Source organism: Capsicum annuum, chromosome 11 (genome assembly GCF_002878395.1).
Source record: "Capsicum annuum cultivar UCD-10X-F1 chromosome 11, UCD10Xv1.1, whole genome shotgun sequence".
Lineage (NCBI taxonomy): Eukaryota > Viridiplantae > Streptophyta > Magnoliopsida > Solanales > Solanaceae > Capsicum > Capsicum annuum.
In genome coordinates this window covers 126,795,207-126,805,848 of record NC_061121.1, presented here as the reverse complement: position 1 = coordinate 126,805,848, position 10,642 = coordinate 126,795,207, and positions in this window count along the sequence as shown.

The following is a 10,642-nucleotide window of genomic DNA, read 5'->3' as shown; positions in this document are numbered from 1 at the left end:
ACCTTATTAATAAGGAATTTTTACTTAGAGTAGATTGTAAATCTGCTAAAGAAATTTTGCAAAAAGACGTTAAAAACCTTGTTTCAAAACAAATATTTGCTAGATGGCAAGCTCTCCTATCTAGCTTTGATTTTCAAATTGAATTTATCAAAGGAGAAAATAATTCCCTTCCCGATTTTCTAACAAGAGAATTCTTACAGGGCCACAATGAGACCCACCACACTGGGGAAAATCCCAGTAGGAAGCAAGCAAGAACAGACAAGAATGGCTAGACCATTCGATCCCCCATCAGCCTCAGCCTTAACAAATCCATTAAGACCATCAGTCCCTCAGAGGCCTACTTTAAAAATGGAACTTCAGTCACTGTTCCAAAATAAATATGCAGCTTTGGTAGAATTTTCGAAGCTCCCTCCACCAATGCCGAGTAAATTGGTAGACTTAAAGATGAATAAGCCTTTTGATAAAGGGCAGTCGACAAGTTCTTCTATCCAATCAAAACAAAGTTATGCTATGAAGGCTCCTGAAACCTTTGCGCAAGCCGTAGATCCCACGGTGGTTAAAACAATCCCAACCCCTCCCATCAGAGAGGAGTTCAAATTCATTACCACACAGGTAATGCCTATCATTGCATTAGACAAAGAGTATGAAGGATATCCATTAGATCAGCTAATCAAGCCAGTTTATAATGATAAAAATTTTGTGGATACTGAAAATCCCCTCAAAACAAGAAGATATTATGAAGCTATCCTCGTTGACACTGACTCTATCAAGGTCGAGCATTCTATGAACGAGCGGAATCCAGAATACATTGATTATTCTAGATTCACTATTAAAAGGGTATTAACCCCTTTCAACTGGTTTGCAGATCACCTGCATACTCCAATTGCACTATCCATGCCTCACAGGCCACAAACGTATAATTGGTACGACTATAAGTCGGCATGGTTCAATTTTTTATATATCAGGCCAGGACACACCTGGTTTATTAAATATTATCCAGCAATGGTAGATGCCATTATTCCTAGATGGTTTTATGAATGGTGGATCTATTTTGGAGGAATCAAGGAAATCCTTCCCCAATAATTCATTAATCGGTTCACGGATTTCTGTACAAAAGAAGGGTGTGTAACCCTCCCAGAGCACATTCAGATGTGCAAATTCTTTATCAAAAAGTGAGTTTCCTATATCATTTCCTGGAATTTCGCTAAAGGGGAACAAGACCGAATCAAATATTTATCCAAAGAGATAAAAGTCAAAGGATGGACTCCCAAGCCAGCAGCACCAAAAACTCAAGACAAGGAGAAAACAGCCACTTCCTCGGCTTAGGTACGAAGGGGTTGGGTGATAGCATCAAAGTGCCATTCATTATTATGAATGACTTCATCCCAAACCAAGGGCTTGGGGACAAAGACATTGGTTCTGTCTTTATTGGCCTCCATGAGTGTGGTGACACCCCTAGGACTTGTGAATCTAGCTTGGGGTGCTAGAGTTGTACCCATTAGTCGATAGTATACTCTGTATATTATCCCGATTTCTCTAGTATTATCCTTACTGTTCATGTTTTTTGTTTTAACATTAAGAGTTAAAACATCCATGATGTTAGGATCATTAATGTCTACTGAGAAATTAGGGTAACAATTAAAGTATACCGGGCCGTCGGCTAGGTTACTTTGAATGACTCCTAAGAGTGAGTCATCAAAATTTAATAGACGAGCATCTCTTAGTATAGCACAGACAGGGATGTCTAGACCCTGTCTAAAGAGTGGTTTAATGGCCACTTGAACAAGTCCGATATGCAGATAATCAAACTAATTTTTAAAACGGTTTATGTCGAGGTCATTTAAAAGTTGTATAATTTCTAAAGAATTATTGATGGCAACAGTAGACTCGGAGGTCTTAATATTATGTTTTTTGAAAAAACTAAATTTTCCAATTTGATAAATCGTATTAAAAGATTCTTCTGGAATACTCCAGTTTTGAAGATTATTTTCTATATTAGCAATCTGAGTTGCTTTAGAAGATAAGTTGATAGTATTTTTAGTATGCATACTACATTTATAGTCTAGGTTCATACTATCTTCTCTTATGAGTACTATTTATATTTAAATGGAGGTAATTGGCAATCTGAATACATATCTAATTCTTTCTAAACTGAACAACTCATAAGAATGAGAACACAAAATTTCAACTGAAGGAACTTAACACACTAGGGATCTCCTATCAAGCCCTTTATATGACTTCTGAAACTTTTGCTAGCAAATCTGAGAGAATTATATGGGAAGAAATTGGAACTTGCTAATCATGTTATCGTAAGAATAAGTCATAGATAAAGAATTTTGAGGCAACACATGAGTAAATGGGAATTTTTGAGAGAACAACTTTACTGCATAATTTAAAGTATGAAAGAAAGAAAACTTTTCTTAAATACCTCATAGCCTCTAAAAGAAAAATACAGACATCTCTGTACCATTTCGAAGACTCTACTAGACATGGCTACACAGCACCCTAGGACACTTGAACCTTGTACTCTGATACAAAATTTATAATGCCCCAAAAATGGGTCCCAAGATATTGCACGATGCTTAGAATTATAGGTGATCCCAAGCTAACCCTTCTACTGGCATAACTTATAAGCAAAAGAATAAAATACATAAATCTGAATGAAATAAGTAGAGGATTTAAAGAATAAAATAATGTTAATTTATAGCTCTTTAACATTATCTATCCATAAATTTGTTACCTATATTATGAGACAATGGGACACATAGACATATATATGGATCAGTACTTTGAGGATCTACTGAGTTTATGGGGGTAAAATGCATAAGTAAAACATCATCTCATTATCATAAAATATAAAACAATGCATGCTAAATGTAAATCACTCATATAAGCTAAAATATCTAAAATACTAAAATCTGTTATCATGAATAACAAATCATACTTTAAAATCTAGTGAGTCATAAACTTTAGTTCTGAAAGCTATGCTTGTATTCTCTCTTTAAATCATACTGTCTAAGCGTAGAAAGGACTGATTCTAATTTCTGAAATCTAAAATCTAAAGTCTATAGTTAATATATTTCTCTAAAGAATAATATGAGTAGAACTTATGAGCCTTCACACTTAGTTTTCTAAAAGATTTTTCCATTAATCTTTTTTTGAAAGTCTTTACTATTATAAAAATTTATTCTGAAAGGGAAAATACTTTAATTGAAGATTATCTGTAAGGACAACACTTTATCTTAAGGGAGGTTCTCTTAACCGACATAAACTAAGCGATCTACATGGATTCCAACATCTCATCCTCCTAAGAAAGAAACCTCACATTAGGAAAAGGTTTTATACTCTTGCCAGGGAGTATAACCTCAACTTACTATGGGCTCTCAAATCTCAATTATATGGTGGTACATAGTTCTGGGGTATGAGACCTTGGAATCATACCCAACTCAGTGCTAAATACTACTCACTTTAACTTATTATGCTCATCTTGTTAGAAATCCACTTTAAAACTAGCATAAGGGTTTATTATAAAATAGGTTATGCACTTATCTAAGTCAATTTGTAAATGAAGCTATTTTTCTTTTTGTATTATGTATTAAATATGTAAAATGGATTCCAAAATTTATCTGGTGATCGAAAGATCAAAGCTTTACTAAAAATCTGTAAATAGTCTGATAATAGGATGCTTAAAGCATAATCTTTCTTGAAATATTAATATTCAATCTTAGGGTAACAACCTATGCTTCAATCTCATGTCGAAACATTATATTAATCATACTTGATATTGAAAACAATGATAATTCATCTCAAATTTTGGAAATTACTGTAATAGGCATTAAAATATGAAAATAGATATACAATTCATATTCTAAAACACTTGAAATCTTAAACTCTTGCAAAGAGCAATAATGGGTATGAACCCCAATTAAAATCTCATGAATAATCATTCAAAATCATATGAATTTTAAATAAAATCTTGGGTTTCGGCACAAGGATGGAATAAGATCCTTCTTTATAAACCCCACATTCCTTGATTGATGATTAGATGAAGAACTTGAATTATTTCTTCCTATTTGAGTTTTTGAAGATGAGTTCTTAATTATAGTGTCTTAGGAATCTTCAATTTAGACCTTTCTTAGAGAAACATTGGAGGATTTTGATTTTTGGGAGAAAAAGATCTTCAGTTCTAGGGTTTGTTTTGAGAAAAAATTGAGGAAATAAGCATAAAGTGCTTTGGAATATACTTAATATTGTGCTTTACATGAATTGGAGCCTTGGGGATTGACCAAAATACACCTATTAAATTTCTAAATAGAACTGAAAAAGAAAGAAAAAATCCCAATTTAATAGGCCACCACGACTTGCTACTATCGTGATGGCTCACTAGAAAAGGACGAGTGGGAACTGGGCCTTCATCACGATGCGCCACAATCGTAGTGCCCCTTTGGACTGCCATTTTGGCCACTGGTGCAATGTGCCAGTATCGCTTTGGGCTATTGGATTTAGACAATTGGGAATCTGGACCCCTCCACGATGCACTAATATTGCAGAGGTCTGCTGGAATTGACAATTATGAAATTGTCCTTTACCACGATGCGGTGGTCACTCAGGTGGAACACAATCAATTAAAAATTCTCTAACTCCTCAATCGAGTTTCAAATTTAGAGGAATTTGATATTGATGGAAAGTTTATTCAATTTCCCATATAATAGAAGGTCTAAATCTAGAAAATTTCATATCAAATAAAAAGGTATTCCTTTTAGAAGCTAATTGTTGACATTCTAGGGTTGAAATTAAGCTACAAAAAATATGGGGTATTACAGTACATCTAACCATCAACAGATTGATGAGTTAGAAAAATTAAAGGGAAAGGACAAGGAGGCAGTGGTTACCACTCTCCCAAAATCACCGTTACCCTTCACCCATCGTGTAATACCTCATTTTTTCCTAGCACAAATTAAATCTCATTATGTGAGTATCCATACAAAAAATTTAAGAATTACTCATTATTTATTCGGTAAGAGCCCACCAAGTTTTGGAAAATTGAACTAGCTTTCCAACAATATAAGATTCACCTTACTCAAATAACCGAGTAAGAAGTTATGGCGATTTTAAGTTTCATCCATTAAACACCGTCATTTTGACCCTTAGCACATCATGGAGCTAGTATAAATAAAAAAATTTAGTTTTTAGTGTGGTACAACAATGTTGGCGCATCACGCCAAGGACCCAGTTCACGTTTGGCAATTTTTAGTGAGCCATCGCGATTATGGTGCATCGCGGAGGTGACAAAAATGGTCAATTTGTAGTGAAGGACCGCGATCTTACCGTGTCACTCCATCATCTAGTTTCCCAATTGTCCCTTTTCAAGTGGGTTGGTGCGATAGTGGCACATTTGCCAAGGCAAAAAATCAGGATCTTCAGTTTTTAGTTTGCATTTCAAAATTCATTTAGGGGTATTTGGGTCTTTTTCCTAAGCCCAAAACTCATCCTAACCACAAAATTCAACGCCCAATTAACCTAAATACTCATCATTATTGAAGTCCTCTCAAATTAAAGATCCACTTTTCAAGAATAAGAAACCCTAGCTCTAATATTCAAGGCCAAATCTCAAGAACTCTCCATCATTCCTCTCAAATTCATTAACTCATGTAGGTTAGATGTTAATCCATGGTTTTCTTTCACCCATGGAGTCCAACTATCATATTTAAATTAAAAAATTGTGATCTTTTTAAGTTATTCAATTTTAAATTGTGATTTCAGCCATGGATCTCCATGAACAATGATTTTATACCATGTTTCAATGAAATTATTATTGTTATTCAATTCTCTCTGTTTTAATGTTATCATTAATTGAATTAAATCACGATTCAGTGTTATTCATATTGAATTCATAATTTTACTACAAGTTCCATGACATTCCTATGACTTGATCAAACCATGAACTCTAAGTATTTGATAGAATGCTATAAGAGTGATTGATTTAATAAAAGCCTTTATGATTTGTCCTCCAAGCTTTAGTGTCATTTTACTATTATTGTTTTTGAATTCAGGGGGTATAAATACCCAAAAACCATAGTTGTTTACTTAGTCTAGTCTAAGTACATTATAGAATAGTCTTCAGAATATACTATGAGCATTATCAAAATAGTCAGATATTAGTCAGTTAAACTCTGAACAGTCTGGTATTTCAGTGTCTTTCAGTTGGGAGTAGGACTTAGAACCAAGCGAGTGTAGGGATGATGACTTACCCGTCAGATAGGCAGAGTATCTAGTAGTATTCCCTAAACTCTAGAACTATGTAGCCAGCGTAGTATATAAGAATTCACCTATCAGTGTAGGCTTGACTATCTCGCAGGGTTCACTCATCAGTTTAGGGTTGACACCCTTAGTCCTTCCTGATAGTACATTAGTATAGTGGATCAACACAACCAGCGTTAGTACCCATGGGATGGTATTGACACCCTTCCAACTAGAGTTTTAGGTTGGACCCCAATTAGCTTAGATTAGGGAATGTCAGTTAGAGGATAGCTCCCACAGTCTCAGTCCAATAATTAGACTAGTAGTTTAGTCTCAGTGTTGATTGACCAATGTATACAAATATTAGTTATTTCAATATTTCAGTTTATAGATTTTTATTCAGTTTATGTTATATGCTTGGTCATGCATCCCCAGTATCTGTAGATTTCACGTACCTTCAGTATTTATAGACTTTCATGCATACACAGTATTTATAGATTTCACATATTTTTAGTATCTATAGATTTTATTCTCTCTAATCAGTTCTCCATGTTTTACATGTATATTCAGATAGTTACTATTCCTATTCATAAAACCATGCATGTCAGCCTACCTTATTTAGCATACCAGTATATTCAAAGTACTGAACGCATACTTTTCTTTTGTGCTATGATGTATTATATCATAGGTTATGATGCTCAGTTATTGAATCGCACTTAGACTTCTCAGACTCCCAGTAGTAGTAGTGGTGAGTCCTCATATTTTTAGGAAAGACTATTTTACTCCATGTCTTTATTTCAGTATTTAGTGGAGTTAGTTGAGGCCTGTACAATAAACTCTAAGTTAGTCAGTTTAGACGTTTTTCGGATATTACAATTAGTTATTCAGTATTCAGACTTCAGTTGGCATGCCAGTCAGTTATTCAGATTTTCTTTATCTTATCAGATTCAGATAGTCCTTTCTTCAGATTCATAATTTAGTATTTATTTTAGATATTAAAAGCTTATGGCATATCAGTTATTTTTTCTCATTTATGATTATGTTATTCAATACTCATAGTAGGTATAGGCTCATGGGTTAGCTTATGGTCCCTCGAGACTATAAAAACTATGTGACGCCTAGGGTGTACTCTCATGGCATTACAAACTTGGTATTAGAGCCTAAGGTTTTAAAGAGTCCTAAGAAGTCTAAAAGTCGCGTCAAGTAGAGTCTTGTGCATGGGTGTGCAGCGCGCCACACTTATCGGCAGGAGGCTACAAGGTGTTTAGGAAAAGTTTCCCTCCTTTCAGTATTCATGTCATGCGAGTGAGCATGAGATAAAGTTAAACTCTTAGGCTAATCCATTTATTGCTTCCATGTATAGAACATGCCTCCCAAAAAGAATAACAAAAGAGGAGTAGGAAACCATCCAATACCTCCGCCCATCCAGGTAGACCTTTTAGACGAGTATGTCTCTCACGAAGAATTCAAAGCTGCATTCACCACTCTAGAAAACTCTGTAGCAGCTCAGAATGAATGAATAGCTTCTATTTTTGCCGACCCAGTTACTAGTACTGCTGTAAATAGAATTCAGGACTTTACCCAACTGAATCCTTCTTCCTTCACAAGATCCAAGTCTAAAGAGGATCTACATGAATTCTTAGATATGGTTCAAAAGGTAATAGATGCTATGAGAGTGATATCTAGTGAGACTGCTGAGTTGGTTGCATATCGGTTGCAGGAATAAGCCCATTATGGTTAAAATAGTGGAAGGTTGATAGGGGTTTTATTACAGGGCCTGTAGAATGGAAAGAGTTTGCTATGATTTTTTAGACAGATTCTTCCTATTGGAGTTAAGGGAGGCCAAAGTTTTAGAATTTATTAACTTGAGGTAGGGCAACATAAGCGTAAAGGAGTATTCCCTCAAGTTTACTCAGTTAGCTAGATATGCTCCTCATGTGGTAGCTGACAGCAGGTCCAAGATTAGTAAGTTTTTGTCTGGTGTATCTGATAGTGTTGTCATGAAGTTAAGGATCGTAATGCTGATTAGGGAGATGGACTTGTCTAAGTTGATGGTCCATGCTCAACAAATTAAGGTGTAGAAGATTAAAGAGAAGGAGAGAGGATACAAGAGAGCTAGAATAAGTAGTTTTAATTTCAAAAAGCCAAGGTCAGAATGTGAATCGTCCTCAGTTTCATCAAAGATCTTCAGCCCCAGCACCTTCTTAAGCTAGTTCCTCAGTACGTAAATTCAAATCTAATAGTAGGGATAGAGCACCAGGCTCCAAGTCCTAAGGCAATGTTAACAATGCCTGTACGAACCCTCAATGTCTAAAATATAGAAGGAACTATCACGAAGAGTGTAGAGCGGGCAGTGATGTATGCTTTTAGTGTGGTAAGCTAGGCCATCGGATTCAAGAGTGTTGGGTAGTTGCTCAGAAAGGTAGGGATTTGTGCTAATAGGGCCAGTCCCATCAGTCATCAGTTCCATCCGATCGCCCAACTCAGCAGAGTGCCACTTCTAGTACTACTAGCAGTCAGTATTCGAACATATTATATGCTCTTCAGTCCCACCAAGATCAATAAAATTCTCTTGACATAGTTACTAGTACATTGTAGGTCTTTCACTTTTATGTTTATGCTTTACTAAAACCTGGAGCTTCTCTTTCTTTTGTAACTTCATATATAGCCGTCAATTTTGGAGTCAGTCCCGAAACTCTAGTAGAGCCTTTTTTAGTGTCTACTCCTGTGGGTGTTCTTATTATAGTCAGGTAGCTATACAGGAATTATTCGATTGCAATATTTTAGAAAGTTATCTCTGATCTCTGGAGTTAGAGATGATGGATTTTAACATTATTCTTGGAATGGATTGGCTTCACTCATGCTATGCATCATTTGATTCTAGAAATAGAATAGTTCATTTTGAGTTTCGAAATGAACCAGTCCTTTAATGGAGGGGTAGTACCACAACACTTAAGGGTTAGTTGATTTTATACCTTAGAGTGAGAAAGATGATATCCAAGGGGTGTAGTTACCATGTTGTTTGAGTCAAGGACTATAGATTAGAAAATTCAACTCTTGAGTCATTTCCAGTGCTAAATAAGTTCTCAGATATGTTCCCTGAAGATCTTCATGGAGTTCCTCTCGAAAGGGAAATTGACATTAGAATAAATCTTCTCCTAAATACTCATCCTATATCTATTCCTACATACAGAATGGCTCCCACTGAACTCAAGGTACAAAAAGAATAGTTAAAGGATCTCCTAGATAAGGGATTCATTAGACCCAGCATCTCCCCGTGGGACGCACTAGTTCTATTCATGCATAAGAAAGATGGTTCTCTCAGAATGTGTATTGACTACTATCAGTTAAAAAAAGTCACTATCAAGAATAAGTATTCACTTTCTAGAATTGATAACTTATTTGACCAACTTCATGGTGCTAGCTACTTTTCCAAGATAGACCTCAGATCAGGCTATCATCAGCTTAAGAACAGGGAATGTGACATTCCAAAAATAGCTTTCCAAACTCGGTATGGTCACTTCGAATTTCTAGTCATGTCCTTTGGTCTCCCAAATGCCCCAACAACATTCATGGACTTGATGAATCGAGTGTTCAAACAGTACTTGGAAATGTTCATAATAGTCTTGATTGATGGCATTCTTGTTTACTCCCGTAGTGAAATGATCATGTAAACTATCTCAGAATAGTGTTACAGACTCTTAGAGCTCACTAGTTATTTGCTAAATTCATTAAGTGTGAATTCTGGATAAGACCAGTAGCTTTTCTTGGCCATATTATTTTTGGTGATGACATTAGATTTAATCCTCAAAAAAACAAAGCAGTAAGAAACTGACCTAAACCTATCTCTCCATCAGATATCAGAAGTTTCTTGGGTTTGGCTGGCTATTACCATCGGTTTGTTGAAGGGTTTTCGTCTATTGCATCCCCATGTCCAGATTGACTTAGAAGAAAGTTAAATTTCAATGGTCAGATTCCTATGAGAAGAGTTTTCAAGAGTTGAAGACTCAACTAACCTCAGCAAAGAGGGGTTTGTTGTGTCTTGTGATGCATCTGGAGTAGGTTTGGATTGTGTCCTCATGCAAAGAGGTCAGGTTATATCTTATGCCTCTAGACAACTTAAGCCCCATGAGAAGAATTATCAGACTAATGATCTCGAGTTAGCAGTTGTAGTGTTTGCCTTAAAGATTTAGAGGCATTACTTGTATGGGGTGCATGTTGATGTGTTCATAGATCATAAAAGCTTGCAGTATGTGTTCTCTTAGAAAGAATTGAATTTGCGCCAGAGAAGGTGGTTATAGTTATTAAAAGAATATAACATGAGTGTTCTGTATCATCCGGGCAAGGACAATATAGTGGTAGATGCTCTCAGAAGATTGTTTATGAGTAGTGTTGCTCATGA